This window comes from Papio anubis, chromosome 10 (genome assembly GCF_008728515.1).
Source record: "Papio anubis isolate 15944 chromosome 10, Panubis1.0, whole genome shotgun sequence".
Lineage (NCBI taxonomy): Eukaryota > Metazoa > Chordata > Mammalia > Primates > Cercopithecidae > Papio > Papio anubis.
In genome coordinates this window covers 118,615,612-118,631,684 of record NC_044985.1, presented here as the reverse complement: position 1 = coordinate 118,631,684, position 16,073 = coordinate 118,615,612, and the positions used below count along the sequence as shown (strand labels likewise).

Below are 16,073 nucleotides of genomic sequence, written 5' to 3'. Positions count from 1 at the left end.
TCACTGTGATTCATTCATTCTGTCAGTAAGTATTTACTGGGGGCATCTCTCATGCCAGTCCCTCCGTTAGGTGCCAGGAGAACAACACTGAGCAAAGTAAACTCAAGTTTAAAAAAACAAAGAAGGTCCTTTTGAATATAGAGGTTTGAGATAAAATGAAGGACATTCTGAAGGAAAAAGAAGTAGGTAAAAGAATCAAGGTAAAGGGTACTGTGAACATAAATAATAATGGAAACATGAAAGGTACAAATCTGAAAAATGATCTTTGATTACCAAATGGGAAAGCAGATTAAAATTTTTTTTATTTAACTTTTTGGATAGGTAGTATGTTTATGTGGTTTAAACATCTAAATAATACAAAAAGTCATACTCTGAAAAGTCTTGCTCTCTTTCTCCCCTTCTTACCTAAATGACAGCAGATTTCATAAAACAGGTGTATGGGTTTTCTAGGCTGTGTGACAAATGACCACAAATTTAGTGGCTTAAAACAATGCGTGTTTATTATCTCACCATTTCTCTGGGCCAGGAATCTGGGTGTGTCTTGGCTGGGTCCTCTGCACAGGTCTCACGGGGCTGCAGTTAACACATCAACTGGGTCGTGTTTTCATCAGAGACTCGAATGGGGAAGGATGTGTTTGCAATCTCCCTTTAGTTGCTGGCAGACTTTATTTCCTTGCAGCTATAAAACCCATAGCAGTCTGCTTCTTCAAAGCTAGCAGAAGAGAGAGTCTCTAACCTAAAGAGGAGCCTATTTAAGGAGTTCCATCTAATTAGGTTAGGGCCTCCCAAGTTAGACTATCATTTGATTAACTCAAAACCACCTGATTTGGGATCTTAATTATATTTGCAAAATCCCTTCATTTTGGCCATATCTTATTAGCTAAGAAGCAAGTCAGGCTTTATGTGAACTCAAGGGCAGTAGATGATCTAAGGCTTCACTGCACTGGGCATCACCTTAGGGTGTGCCTCCTGCACCAGGGGCTGGCAAACAATAACCCATGGGCCAAATCCAGCCTCTACCTGTTGTTGTAGATACAAGTGTTTTTATTGTTGTTTAGTTTTCTTTTATTATTATTATTTGTAGAGACGGGATCTCACTGTGTCACCCAGGCTAGAGTGCAGTGGCATGATCATAGCTCACTACAGACTTGACCTTACAGGCTCAAATGATCCTTCCTCCCACCTCCGCCTCCTGAGTAGCTGGGACCACAGGTGCATGCCACTATGCTTGGATATTTATTTTTATTTTTTGTAGAGACAGGATCTCCCTATGTTGCTTAGGTGAGTCTTGCAGTCCTGGGCTCAGGTAATTTTTCTGCCTTGGCCTCCCAAAGTGATATTACACTCATGAGCCACTGTGCCTGGCAATAAATATAGTTTTACTGGAACTCAGCTACACTCATGAGTTTACGTATTGCCTATATCTGCTTTCTTGCTAACATGGCAGAGTTGAGCAGTGCAACAGAGAGCACGTGTGGCCTGCAAGCCTAAAATAGTTGCTACCTGACCCTTCACAGGAAAAGTTTGCAGAGCCCTAGACACTCTTCTACACCATGCTTTTCCCCTTACCATTAAAACCAGGTGGTCTCTCCACATCAGTGCACACAGATTTTCACCCTTTTTTATAGCTTCATAGTCATGGTATTCCATTTAAGATACCATAGTTTACTCAACTGTCCATGGCTACTGGACACAAGTGGTTTCCACTCTTTTGCTAAACACCATCTTAGAAGTAAGAAATGTTGGGTCTCAGAAACTGATACCCCAAAATATGACACTTTGACATGCTGAAGTGAAGAAGAGGCCTCGAGGTCTCTCTGACGTCCTCTTAGCCCTTCCCCTGTCTCTCAATCCTATGTCTCTCCCAAAGTGCAGGGGGACTTATTCTCCGAAGTTTCCTTATCTGTCTGAAGTCCAGACCTGCCAAGGAAGGAAACAGTAACCTTTGGTCCCTCCCTGAGTTTTCATCAACTGAACTCATATTGCAGGAAGAAAGGCTGAAGTCTGTGTAGGCAGCTAGGCACAAATGATCGTTCCAAACCTTTGTCTGCTCTGTGGGCCCAACAGACTTTGTCCCAGGCCAGTGTATTGTCTTCAAGCCCATTGAATTTCCCTAAAAATCATTTACTATCCTCCTAAAATCATCTGCCCCTTCCCACCTCCCTCTCCCCTAAGAAGAAGGGTATATAAGCATCAGATGTACCATTGCAAGTGGGACAGTCACTCTGTGATTCTTCCCCATGTACGCTAATAAAGCTGTATGTACTTCCTCCTATTAACCTACCTTTGTCATTTGATTCCTCAGCATACCATCCAGGGGAAAAGGGACGTTTTCCCTTCCCTCAAACAGAAATTATAAAATCCTGATCTAATGAAGTCAAATACATTCATTTCTCTTTTTATTATGCTTTAAGCAAAGCTCTTTTTGATGTTAAAAATATTTATTTTAGGCCAGGCGTGATGGCTCACATATGTAATCCCAGCATTTGGGAGGCCAAGGCAGGAGAACTGCTTGAGCCCAGGAGTTCAAGACCAGCCTGAGCAACGTAGTGAAACCCCCATCGCAAGAAAAAATAAAAGATTAGCTGAGCATGGTGGCACATGCCTGTAGTCTCAGTTACTCAGGAGGCTGAGGTGGGAGGATTGCTTGAGACCAGGAGGTCAAGGCTGCAGTGAGCTGTGATCACACCACTGCACTCCAGCCTGGGTGACAGAGTGAGAACCTGTCTTGAAAAAAGAAAAATTATTTTTTGATTAAAAATGTAATACAAAATTATACAAAGTTTAAAACTTCAGAAATAAAAGGTGTCAAAAGTACAAGGCCTGGGCATTTGTGGGAAAATGGTAAGGAAGAAAGATTGCCCATGGTGTCTTTTTTTCACAGTCTCAGGAATGCACCATCAAAGCCTTTGCTGAGCTCAGCCAAAGCTGGGCTACAAGGCATGAGAAAGCCGAAGGGTGTAAGAGGCTGAAGTTTGGTCTTCTCCGGGCTAGGGAGGGCCTGGGTGCCTGAGGCAGAGCCCTGGGTTGAGTCTTGGACTTCACAGTGCCTACAGGGAGCTCATGGAGACCTAGGGACCAGTTTGGAAGGGTGGAACCAGCCAGTGTGCTCTGTCCTGGAGGACTCACTGGTCTCCCTCAGAGGAGCCTCAGGGAAGTTGATCAGGTGATCCTAGTGGCCCACCTCTGAGAGATGAGAGAGCAACAGCCTTGCAATGGGAAAAGCTCGGACCTGGGTGCTGCTTCCCAGATGCAGGCAGGGAACTGAGCAACCCAAACTACACATCAGGGTCCACGGAAGCAGTGACTGCTGGGCCCCCACCACCTGAGGGCTGCCACACACAAGGTAGCCCAGCCAAGCATGGCTCCAAGGGTGAAGAGAGCTGCAAGGAGGCAAGGCAGGAAAACGAGGCATGTAAGGCATCCCAACAGGCAGGGAGAGGAAGAATACGCAGTCCGCTCGCACAGAAACAGGCCTGCTGCTGGGAGCAGGTGTGGCTCGAACCAAAAATCAGTAAGAGGGCTTCAGAATCCAATTACAGCATGGACTGGAACTGAAGAATTATTTTTGAATTAAAAAAATTAAGCATATATCTTCAAAGGGATGACATCCTCTACTTAAACACAAATTAGTGGCCTGGAAGATTAAGTAGAAGACATGAATCTCGAAGCCCAGAGAAACATTTGCAGATGAAAATTGTCTGAGGGAACAAAATAAGAACCATAAAAGCTGATAGGCTGCTCGCGGTGGCTCACGCCTGTAATCCTAGCACTTTGGGAGAGCAAGGTGGACGGATCATGTAAGGTTAGGTGTTCGAGACCAGCCTGGCCAACATGGTGAAACCCCATCTCTACTAAAAATACAAAAATTAGCCAGGTGTGGTGGTGGGCACCTATAATCCCAGCTACTAGGGAGGCTGAGGCAAGAGAATCACTTGAACCCGGGAGGCAGAGGTTGCAGTGAGCCAAGATCGTGCCATTGCACTCTAGCTTGGGTGACAAGAACAAAACTCTGTCTCAAAACAAAACAAAACAAAACGAAAAACTGATAGAAAAATGATAGGGTAACAGTGTAGGAGAGGAATTCACTAAGCAGATGCTTGAAATAACTCTTCAAGTTGTAAATCACTTGAGTATATAGGTAAAACCAGTCACCCAAGTTCCACTGAGGACTCATGAAAGAGATACCCAGTGAACCTAGGCTGGCCATGTCACTGCCCAGCAAGAATCAGTAGAAAATCTTACAAGCTTCCAAAGGGAAAGAAATAATACCTAAAAGAAAATGCAACTGTTCTCAGGTTTTCCACTGGCAGCACTGTAAGATACAAGACAGCAGAGCAATCAATACCTACACTGAAAGGATAGGGCTGTCAATCAAGCCTCTGGACTAGCACAGGGTCCTCTGCCCATCATTTGGAAATATGCTAGCATCGCATTCAGCTGGAGTGGCGGGAAGTGGCCCCACTACCTCAGAAGAGCAAGTCAATGGGGGTTCAGTCATGTACAAGAAGCCTCTGAATGGGTACCCCAGGCACTTGGGGGCTGATGTGTGACTCCATGGTGGAGTTTGAGAAAATGGTGTATTTGGGATATACTTATAATACTAAAAAGTTATTCTCTAGAGGCCAGGCATGGTGGTTCATGCCTGTAATCCCAACCCTTTGGGAGGCTGAGATCGGCAGATCACTTGAGGCTAGGTGTTTGAGACTAACCTGGCCAACATGGTGAAACCCCATTTCTACTAAAAATACAAAAATTGGCCAGGCACAGCGGTGTACTTGTAGTCCCAGCTACTTAGGAGGCTGAGGCAGAAGAATAGCTGGAACCCAGGAGGTAGAGATTGCAGTGAGCCAAGATCTGCACCCGCTGCACTTCCAGCCTGAGAACTGGGAAGTGAATGTCTTAAAAAAAACAAAAACAGGCTTGAGCTGGTGGCTTCCAAGCCTGTAATCCCAGCACTTTGGGAGGCCGAGGCAGGCGGAATCCTGCAGTCAGGAAGATGAGACCATCCCACAGCTACCCGCGGTGAAACCCGTCTCTACTAAAAATACAAAAACTAGCAGGCCCGAGGTGGCGGAGTAGCCTGTAGTCCCAACTTCTCCGGAGGCTGGGAAGGCAGAGAATGAAGCACCAAACCGAGGCTGAGCTGCAGTGAGCTAAGATCCGGCCCTGCACCTCCAGCCGGGCACAGAGCAGACTCCGTCTCAAAAAAGCAAGAGAAACTCAGTTTATCTCCAGTTTAAAGGTATTTGAATGTCTGGCATTTCTTTCAGTTAATCGTTATTTATTCATTTATTCTTTTGTGCTAAATCTGGCAACTGTCTTCCATGATACTGTAAGGGAATCTTTCAGGTTTGCCTTAGAAATAGCTGTGGCACCTCCGGGCATCACAGGCAGTTAGGAAGAGAGAAGAGAGGTGTCACTAGCAGATGTCTACCTATATCTAACTGGCCAGAGCAGTGTCCTATGGCCAGTCACACCCAGCGTCCAGGGAAGCTGGGACGTCAGTGAAGCATATGTAGCTTCTATAGAAAAGGTAAACAAGGCAGAGAGGCTGGAAGTGGGGTTGGCCAGTGGACACACCCACAGCACTTTCCAGGGCCACTGCATCCCATGTGTGCAGGTTGCACTACAAACCACAGAGGCTCCAATTTTATTATACTTTATGCGAAAGCCGCCCGAGGTTGTTGAGTCAGTTAACTATTTCTGAGTATCAAACTATTCCACTAAGCAGTTTAGAATAGCAACCGTGAATTACTGCTTATGCGTCTACAGGTCGGCTGTGTGGTTCTGGTCCTGCCTGGGCTCCCTCGCCTGTCTGCAGTGACCTCAGGCCAGTCAAGGGGCTGTGCTTCTGGGCTTGGCTGGCTCTCTGATGGGGTACTTCAGTCCCCTGCCACGTGGCCTCTTGTTCCCCAACAGGATAGCTGGGTTTGTTCACTGAGCAGCCACAACATCAGAGAGGAAGCGTGCAAGGCCTCTGGGGGCGCACGTCCAGAGTAAGCACAGCATTGCTTCTGCCATTTCAGCTGCCCCAAGCAGGTCACAGGACCAGCCAGATTCAAGAGATGGAAAATACATCCTGGTCCCCACAGACAGCCATTGAAAAGAGAATCTCAGTGAAGAAGAAAAACAGTTTTGCTTCTCATTCACCAAAGATGTACTGACTCCCCAGTCACCACAGGTCAGTCACTGCTCTGGGATCTGTGAATAACACAAGGCTGAACAAAATGGCTATCCTGTCTGCCCACAAGGGGAAAATTTTTGTTTGTTTGTTTCCTCAGAAGGAGGGAGATAGAGACTGTATGTAGGCTTTTTAGAATATTGTCCTGCTGGCCGAGAGTGGTGGCTCACACCTGTAATCCCAGCACTTTGGGAGGCAGAGGTAGACGGATCACTTGAGGCCAGGAGTTTGAGACCAGCTGGTCAACATGGTGAAACCCCGTCTCTACTAAAAATTAGCCAGGCATGGTGGTGCATGTCTGTAGTCCCAGCTACTCGAGAGGCTGAGGCAAAAGGATTGCTTGAACCCAGGAGGCGGAGGTTGCAGTGAGCCAAGATCAAGCCACTGCACTCCAGCCTGGGCAACAGAGCAAGACATCATCTAAAAAAAAAAAAAAAAGAAAAAAAAAAGAAGAAGAACATTCTCCTGCTCCTCTGCCTCCAGGTAAAGGTGATCCCCACACCTGTCCTCCCTAAGGTTGTTCATTAAAGCAAGCTTTTTCATTGAAATCGAATACACCTACAGAAAAGTGCACACGTCGTAAGAGTCTAGCCTGATCAACTTTTACAAAGTGGCCACACCAGGGCAACCAGCACACAGATCAAGCTAACCAACAATACCCACCCCCAGGTCCCCCACACCGTGTCACCTCTCAGGCCTCTACCTCTCCACACCAGCCACTGCTCCTGCTTCCATTACCACAGATTGGTTCTACCCATGCTAGAATTTTAGATAAGTGGGATCACACAGTGTGTACTTTTTAATGTCTGATTCCTGTCTCTTTTTTCCTTTTCCTTTTCCTTCTCCTTTTCCTTTCTTTCTTTTCTTTCTTTCTCTCCTTCTTTCCTTCTTTCTTTCTGACATCTCACTCTGTCACCCAGGCTGGAGTGCAGTGGCACAAACTCCGCTCACTGCAACCTCTGCCTCTCGGGTTCAAGCGATTCTCCTGCCTCAGCCTCCCAAGTAGCTGGGATTACAAGCACGTACCACTATGCCCAGTTAATTTTTCTATTTTTAGCAGAGACAGGGTTTCACCAGGTTGGCCAGGATGGTCTTGATCTCCCGAACTTGTGATCTGCCCACCTCAGCCTCCCAAAGTGTTGGGATTACAGGCGTGAGCCACCACGCCCGGCTGACTTCTTTCTTTTGATAGTATATGTGTGAGCTTCATTCATATAGTTGCAGTTCATTTGTATTGGTTATTATAGAGAATTTCTTCCTATGAACAGGCCCATAGTTTACATACCCATTCTCCTATGGCTGGATATTGAGATTGTTTCCGATGTGGGGCTCTAATGAATAATATTGCCGTGAGTAGATTTGTTTATTGTTTGACACATATTGGTATAAAATCTGTTGGTTGTATATCTAAAAGAAGAAATACTGAACCACTGTGTAAGCATCTATTTAACATTCATAGATACTTTAAACTCCTGAAGAGGATGTACCACTGTGTACTCCCAACAGCAGAACGTGAGAGCTCCAGTTGCTTCACGTTCTTGCTACCAGCTGCTCTTCCCTGGATGCTGGGAGTGGACAGTGGCTTGACCTCTTTGGAGATTTCTTTAGGGCTCTCTATTAAAGTTGAATAGATGCATACACCGTGATCCAGCATTTCTTCCTTTAGGTATACAACCAGCAGATTTTGTACAAATATGCACTGGAAGATATGTACAAATATATTCATAGCAGTATTATTCATAATAGCTCCACATCGGAACCATTTTTGTCATTGTGATGGGGTGTGCTGCTATCGCATTGCTTTCATTTGCATTTTGTCTGACAATTGAGGATATTAAGCATCTTTTTATGTGTTTACTGAACACTTTGTATCTTCTGTGAAGTTAAATTTAGTCTTGCGTCCAGTTTTCTATTGGTTGTCTGCTTTTTCTTTCTTAAAATTGATTTGAAGACTTCCCTATGGATAGTAGGTTTGAATTCTCTATCAGATACATTTATTACATATGTTTTATCTATTCTGTGGTTTCCTTTACACTCTTTTAATTTTGTCTTTGTGGAACACAAGTTCTTAATTTTAATATAGTCTAATTTATATTATTTTCCTGTTATGTTTAGGATTCATTGTTCCTTAAAAAAGGAACTTTGGCTACCCAAGATCATGAAGACATTCTCTTAAATTCTCTTCTAGAAACTTATTATTTTTTACCTTTCACATTTAGGCCTATAATCCAAATGGAATTGATTTTTGTTTAAAATATAAGAAAGGAGTCAAGATTCATTTTTAAAAATAAATATGCCCAGTTGACTTTAGTGAAAAGATCAACTTTTCCCCACTGCTATAATATGTAACCTTTTCCATAAGTAAAGTGACCTTTTGTGGACTGTTGTGATCTTGTTTTGTTTTATTCATCTATTTGTCTCTAGTTGTGTCTTAGTTTCCGCGACTTCATAATAAGTCTTGATATGTAGTCATTTGAAACTTCCAACTTTGTTCTTTGAGATTGTCTTTGCTGCACTTGTACCATTGCATTTCATAAAAATTATAGAATCAGTTTTTCAGTTTTCATAGAAAAAAACTTTCTGAAGTTTTTAATCAGAATTGTACTGAGTAAATTTGGAAAGAATGAACATCTTTCAATTTTGAGTCTTGCAATCTATGAACATTGTATATTCTTTCATTTATTTATATCTTATTTACTTTCTCTCAATGATGTTTTGTGGTTTTGTAGGTAGAGGACTTGCAATCTTTTGCTTGATTTATTTTTTGGTATATAATGCTTTTTGATATTGTCACAAATGGTATTGTTATTATAATAATAATTTATACCTTTTGTAATTATTCCATAGTTCTTGACTATTCTGTTCCATCTTTCTCATTCTTCTTTCTCTCCACATTTCAGTTGTGGAAGCTCCTATTGACATACCTTCAGGCTCACTGATTCTCTCCTTGAACGTGTCCAGTCTGTGATGAGCCCATCAAGAGGATTCTTCGTTTCTGTTATAGTGCTTTTGATATCTAGCATTTCCTATTAACTCTTTCCCCTTTTTGAGTTTCCATCTCTCTGCCTATATGAACCATTGGCTCTATTTCCTGTTGTTCACTTTGTCCATTAAAATTCTTAGTATATTAACTGTAGTCTTTTCTTTTATTCATTTTTTGAGACAGGGTCTTCCTCTGTCACCTAGGCTGGAGTGCAGTGATGCAATCTCAGCTCACTGCAACATCTGTTCCCCAGGCTCTAGCTATCCTCCTACCTCAGCCTTCTGAGGTAGGAGGAATTACAGGGGCATACCACTACACCTGGTTAAGGTTTTTGTTTTTGTTTTTTTTTAAGATGGAGTCTCACTCTGTCGCCCAGGCTGGAGTGTAGTGGTGCAATCTCTGCAACCTCTGCTTCCCGGGTTCAAGCAATTCTCCTGCCTCAACCTCCTGAGTAGCTGGGATTACAGGCATGCGCCACCATGCCTGGCTAATTTTTGTATATTTAGTAGAGTCAGGGTTTTACCATGTTGGTCAGGCTGGCTTCAAATACACCTGGTTAAATGTAGAGATGGGTTTTCTCCATGTTGCCCAGGCTGATCTTGAGCTCCTGGGCTCAAGTGATCCACCCACCCTGGCCTCACAGAGCGCTGGGATTACAGCCATGAGCCACCAAACCTGGCCTACTGTAGTTACTTTAATTACCTTTCTGATAATTTCAAAATCTCTGCCATATCTGAGTTTGGTTCTATAACCATCCCATGAGTTCTTACTCACTGTCCAGATAGAGAAAATTTATCGAGACAGGGAAATTGCAGTAGAGAAAGAGTTTAATACATACACAGCTAGCTAAATTAGAGAATAGAATTTTATTATTACTAAAATCAGCCTTCCTGAAAACTCAGAGTCTAGGATTTTTAAAGATTGTTTGGTGGGCAGGGACTAGGGAATGGGGAATGCTGACTGATTGGATCAGGAATGAAATCACAGGGGACAAAGCTGTCCTCTTGCACTAAGTCAGTTCCTGGGTGGGGTTCACAAGACCAGATGAGCCAGTGTATTGGTCTGGGTGGTGCCAGCTGGTCGACCAGAATGCAGGGTCTGAAGAATACCTTAAACACCAATCTTACCTTTCACAATAGTAGTGTTACCTATAGGAACAATTGTGGACTCTGGATGTTTGACTCCTGTGCCATAATTTCTAACCTTGTGGCTAATTCGTTAGTTTTACAAAGGCAGTTTGGTCCCTAGACAAAAAGAGGTATTTCTTTTTTTCAGGGAGGGGCTGTTATTATCTTTGTTTCAAAGTTAATCTATAAACTAAATTTCTCCCTAAGTTACTTTGACCTACGCCCAGGAATGAACAAGGGCAGTTTGGAGATTAAAGGCAAGATGGAGCCAGCTCAGTCAGATCTCTTTCACTGTCATAATTTCCCTGATTCTCATGATTTCTCATGATTTTTGCAAAAGTTGGTTCTGATCTTGCTTTGTCTCTTCAGACTGTGTGTTTCGGCTTTTAGCCACTTTGTAATATTTTTGTTGAAAGCCCAACACGATGTATTGAGTGGAACTGAGGTATGTAGGACGTGAGTGTGAAGTTTATGTTTATCTGATTAGGTGTTGGGCTGTGTTTACTGTTGAGGACTAAGCTCTGCTTTTTTTTGTCTTGCCTAAATTCCTATCTAAGGGGTCTGGGGAGTCATGCCCTACAAACCATAAATTCTCATCAGATGGGTTTGATTTAACCCTGTATGTCATCACTTACCTTCCAATCTGATTCTGGCATAACAGGAAGAAAATAAAAATATTTCACCCCAAAACATATTTCTCTGTCATATCTTGAAATGGTCCTGCAAAGTCGTCCCTTGTGGGGGAAAATCCATATTCTATAGAGAATCTCCTTTCCTCTTTTTTTCCCTTCTTTCCTTTCCAGATCCAGGAGATAATCAACTAAGAGCCCAGCACCCTTTTAGGTCTGATAATAAGCATTTTACAACACGCTTGCTCTGAGGTCGGCTATCTGAAAGCTTCCTCTGCACAGTAAAACTTATCTCCACAATCCTTTATCTTAACCTGAACATTTCCTTTCTGTTGATTCCAGGTCTTCAGATAAACTCAATGTTTAAATTTACCTATAGCCTGGAATCCCCCCTCCCCCAGCTTTGAGTTGTCCCACCTTTCTGAACTAGACCAGTATATTTCTTAAATGCATTTGATTGATGTCTCATGCCTCCCTAAAATATATAAAACCAAGCTGCACCCCAACCACCTTGGGCACATATTCTCAGGACCTCCTGAGGGCTGTGTCACAGGCCATGATCACTCATATTTATCTTAGAATAAATCTCTTAAAATATTTTACAGTTTGACTCTTTTTGTCAACACTGTTGACTGTGGCTGCGGTGTCAGAGGCTAACATTTCCTCTAGTGCTCTTGAGTTTGTCTCCCCTGTTGTCTTTGGGTTTTCCTAGAGACTTTAAAAAATTTTAAATAGGGTATAAGGCTTGCAGTTCTTGATCCTCCATTATTACACAGGAGCTCTATTGAGAAGGCAATGAGGTGTGGGGGAGGGAAGCGTCCTGTAGCCCTCTGATCAGGGCTCAGTCTTTAGAGCCCGAATTGAGAATCTCCGTTCTCTCAGGCCAATTAGGCCCAGATAAAATCCCAAGTTAGGCTCTAGCAAAATGCTGTCCCTTGAGGGCAGCAGTTAAGGAGAGCAAAATGCCCTGGCCATATCTTAAAATGGTTGCTATCTCCCTCCCCGGGTGAGGAGTATGAGGGACCTTCACAGTGAGTAGTTGGCAGTGTCAGAGGCGTGTTTGAACCAGAGTAACTCCATCTTGAATAGGGGCTGGGTAAAATAATGCTGAGGCCTACTGGGCTGCATTCCCAGACAGACATTCTAAGTCACAGAATGAGATAGGAGGTAGGCACAAAATACAGGTCATCACAATCTTGCCGATAAGACAGGTTGCAGTAAAGAAGCCAGCCCAAACCCATCGAAACCAAGATTGCGATGAGAGTGACCTGGTCATCCTCACTGCTACACTCCCACCAGCGCCACGACAGTTTACAAATGCCGTGGCTATGTCAGGAAGTTACCCTATATGGTCTAAAAAGGAAAGGCATGAGTAATCCACCACTTGTTTAGCATATAATCAATAAATAACCATAAAAATGGGCAACCAGCCGCCTTTGGGTCTGCTCTGCCTATGGAGTAGCCATTCTTTTGTTTCTTTACTTTTCTAACAAACTTGTTTTCACTTTATGGACTTGCCTGGAATTCTTTGTTGCACAAGATCTAAGAACCCTCTCTGGGGGTCTGCTTGGGACCCCTTTCGTGTAACAGTAGGGCTTCTGGAGTGTGTGTGGCGTCTCCAAGACTGGCCCCTCCTGGAGTTTTAAACTTGAACTTGTCCAGCTAAGACCTTCTGCTCCTTTTAAGCTGAAATTCTCTATATCTGTCTGTCTGCTTCTTTCATTTTCAAGGCAGCAGATTGCCCTGGGACCTCAATTCTCTGATGGATGAAGAACCACTGATTTTCAGTTTGTTCAGTTTTTTTTTTTAATATGAAGATTTCCAAGCTCTTCACATGTTGGACTGGAATCACGAGTTTCTTAACATTTAGTCTCTCTACATATGTATTCATATTTCATTGATTTTTGAATAGCAAACCAATCTTGCATTGTTCAATAAACGTGATTTTGTCATAATGTTTTATCCTATTTACATACAATGGAATTCAATGTGCTCACATTTTGTTTAGAATTCTTCGTCTACATTGATAGGAGAAATTGGTTGGTAATTTTTCTTCCTTGTAAAGTTCTTGTCAAGTTTCTTCATCAAAGCTTTTCTTCCTCATCAAATGAAGAGATGTTTATATTCTATGAAAAAGAAAATGTTTAAGATTAATGTCATTTCCTCTTAAAATATTTGAATGAATTCAAGTCTGGAGTTTTCCTTATAGGGAGATTTTGACTTAGAGATTCAATTTCTTTAATAGGTATAGAACTATTCGTGTTTTCTATTTCTATCAGTTTTGGTAAGTTATGATTTTTTTTTTTTTTTTTTTTTTTTTAAAGGAAAGAGGTTTAATTTACTCACAGTTCTGCATTGCTTGGGAGACCTCAGGAAATTTACAATCATGGCAGAAGGCAAAGGAGAAATAGGTACTTTCTTCACAGGGTGGCAGGATGGAGTGCATGCCAGCAGGGGAAATGCCAGATGCTTATAAAACCATCAGATCTCATGAGACTCACTCACTGTCATGAAAACAGCATGGTGGAACTGCCCCATGATCCAGTTACCCCCACCTGGCCCCGCCCTTGACACGTGGGGATTATGGGGATTACAATTCAAGATGAGATTTTCGGTAGGGACACAGCCAAACCATATCAGCATATATGTGCGTATATATGCATGTATATATGTATATGTGTGTGTATATATGTGTGTGTATGTATGTATATATATGTATATGTGTATGCATGTGTTTATGTATGTATATGTGTGTACAACTTGTTGTTTTCCCTGGAGTAGCATCACATATTCTTAAATGAATTTCTACTACAGACGGCCGGTTGCAGTGGCTCACGCCTATAATCCCAGCACTTTGGGAGGCAGAGGCAAGTGGATCACAAGGTCAGGAGTTTGAGACCAGCCTAGCCAATATGGTGAAACTCTGTCTCTACTAAAAACATAGAAATTAGCCAGGTGTGGTGGTGGGCACCTGTAGTCCCAGCTACTTAGGAGGCTGAGGCAGGAGAATCGCTTAAACCCGGGAGGTGGAGGTTGCAGTGAGTCAAGACCACGCCACTGCACTCCAGCCTGGGCGACAAGAGTGAGACTCCACCTCAAAAAAAAAAAAAAAAATTATACTACAGATTTCTAACAATAACATAAACAATGCAGAGTAGTGTTATATGTAACTTCCTATCTGTAACTTAGTTTTGAGGTTTATCAAATTTTCATGCTCACAGCTCTAGTTCATTTTCATCATTGCATAGTATTGCACTGAATTTATATACTTCATGTAATCATTTTTCTGTTATTGGACATTTCAATTACTTTAAAAGCTTTACTTATGATGAACAATGCTATAATGAACAATCCATGTATATATGTGAGATTTCACGTGGTTATAAATTTAGTAGTGGAATTATTAAGTATGAATTCACATTTACTAGACATTGCCAAACCAGTATCTAAAGTGGTTGTACTACAGTCAACATTTAAAACACTTCAACATTTAAAAACCTTTTTTAACAGTTTTAAACATTTAAAAAACTTTAACACACATGTATATATAATTCCTATATGTCTCAATAACATATATTGTTACACAAACACACACACATATATATCATGATTCCCTCTGAAGTATCAGGGAGGGAAATGGGATCGGTCAGGGAGGGGCCATATTGATTTTCAATTATACATGTAATATTTTATGCCTTAAGCTATGTGATAGGTACACAAATGCTCATTATATTATCCATTTTTTTGTGTGTATGCAATGGAAATCTTTCTAGAAGCTTCTGTTAAAATTTGGGAAATTAAACTCAACATTTAACTTTGCTTCATCTTAACGCACAACTAGAAGATCATAATCCCTTATCCAACCCTTCAGAGATAAACGTGTTAGAGAATTCAGAAGCCACCACGCCCAGCCAGGCTTGTTTCTTTTTTGTATCTGCTAAATGCTCCGGCCTTCCACAGAGCAAATGCAAAGGAAATCAGGGGTGTTAAAGTGTTTTCAAGGGGAGCTCCACCATCACTTTTCAGTGGTAAGCTGTAACTCAGCCTTGGAGTAAGACCACAGCAAACAAAGGGAGAAAGGCGAAAGCCCTGCTTACCATAGAAGAGGAATGCTTTGGTCATGTGATGACGCAGGTAGGTCCGGTTGATGGTGAAGAAACAAGCATCTGCTCCACATTGGCCTAACCTCCCAGTTTCCCCTGTCAGCGGGGACCACCAGAGCATAATGGGGTAGCTGTCCAATTCCCATTTTCTTTTCCTGTGGAAAGTTAATTCTTCTTTCTTAAGAAATGAATTAAGGTGTGTAGGTGCTTCCTCCATTTTTGTATGTCCATCTTGCAAACTAGAACTTTTAAACTCCTTCCTTTCAAACTTCCCCAGCTCAACCATGACCTGGAGTGTGACAAGCAGAAAGACGGTGGCTGTGATGCACAGGCAAGATGCCAAAAGCTTCCTCCTCTGAATCCGCACCATGCTGCCCTGCCCTAGGTGACTGACAGAGGGCTAACCTGGTTACCAGGTGTTCTCTCGTCAGCCCAGAGCCCGAGACAACTTCACATGGAAGAACCATCTGGGCGCCAATTTCCTGCACTGCCATTCCTGCTGGGACCTGGTCTCCATGAAGGACTGAGATCCGAGGTTGCGAGAGGGCCTGGCTTGGCATCAAGAGGAAGCAGCATGCAGTCTTCTTAGGCTATCACCAGAGCAGCTGGAGATTTATCCAAATAAGAAGGCATCAAAAAATTCTAGCGCGGAGCAGGGATCGCCCCGCGGACCGCAGCGCCGCTTCCTTTCTCCCTATGAGCCCCAGCCTGGGTAAGTTATGATTTTCTAAACTTTATACTTTTCTCATATCATCTTAAAATTTATTTAATGACACCTTTTATTTTTGATTTTGATAATTTATGCCTTCTCCAATTTTCTTGATGAGTGATTTAAGTATTTATTAACTTTTTAGATTTTTTCAAAGAAGAACGAACTTTTATGCTGATTCTCCATTGAATATTTGTGTTTTAAGCCATTATTTCTGACCTTATTATTCCCCCTCCTGCTTTCTTGGACTTAATTTGCTTTTGTTGTTCTTACTTCTTCTAAATAGATATTTAGATCACTTATTTTCAACTTCTCTTCTAATATACACATTTAATGCT

The 16,073-nt window shown here is 42.4% G+C and overlaps 1 pseudogene across 1 annotated transcript; it reads right to left on the bottom strand.

Annotated features, from left to right (window-relative positions):
* Positions 1-14,589: 14,589 nt before the first annotated feature.
* Positions 14,590-15,734, bottom strand: LOC116269212 (annotated as a pseudogene). Its single transcript, XR_004176668.1, has one exon. The product of XR_004176668.1 is annotated as an alpha-(1,3)-fucosyltransferase 10 pseudogene (transcript).
* Between the last annotated feature and the right edge of the window lie 339 nt (positions 15,735-16,073).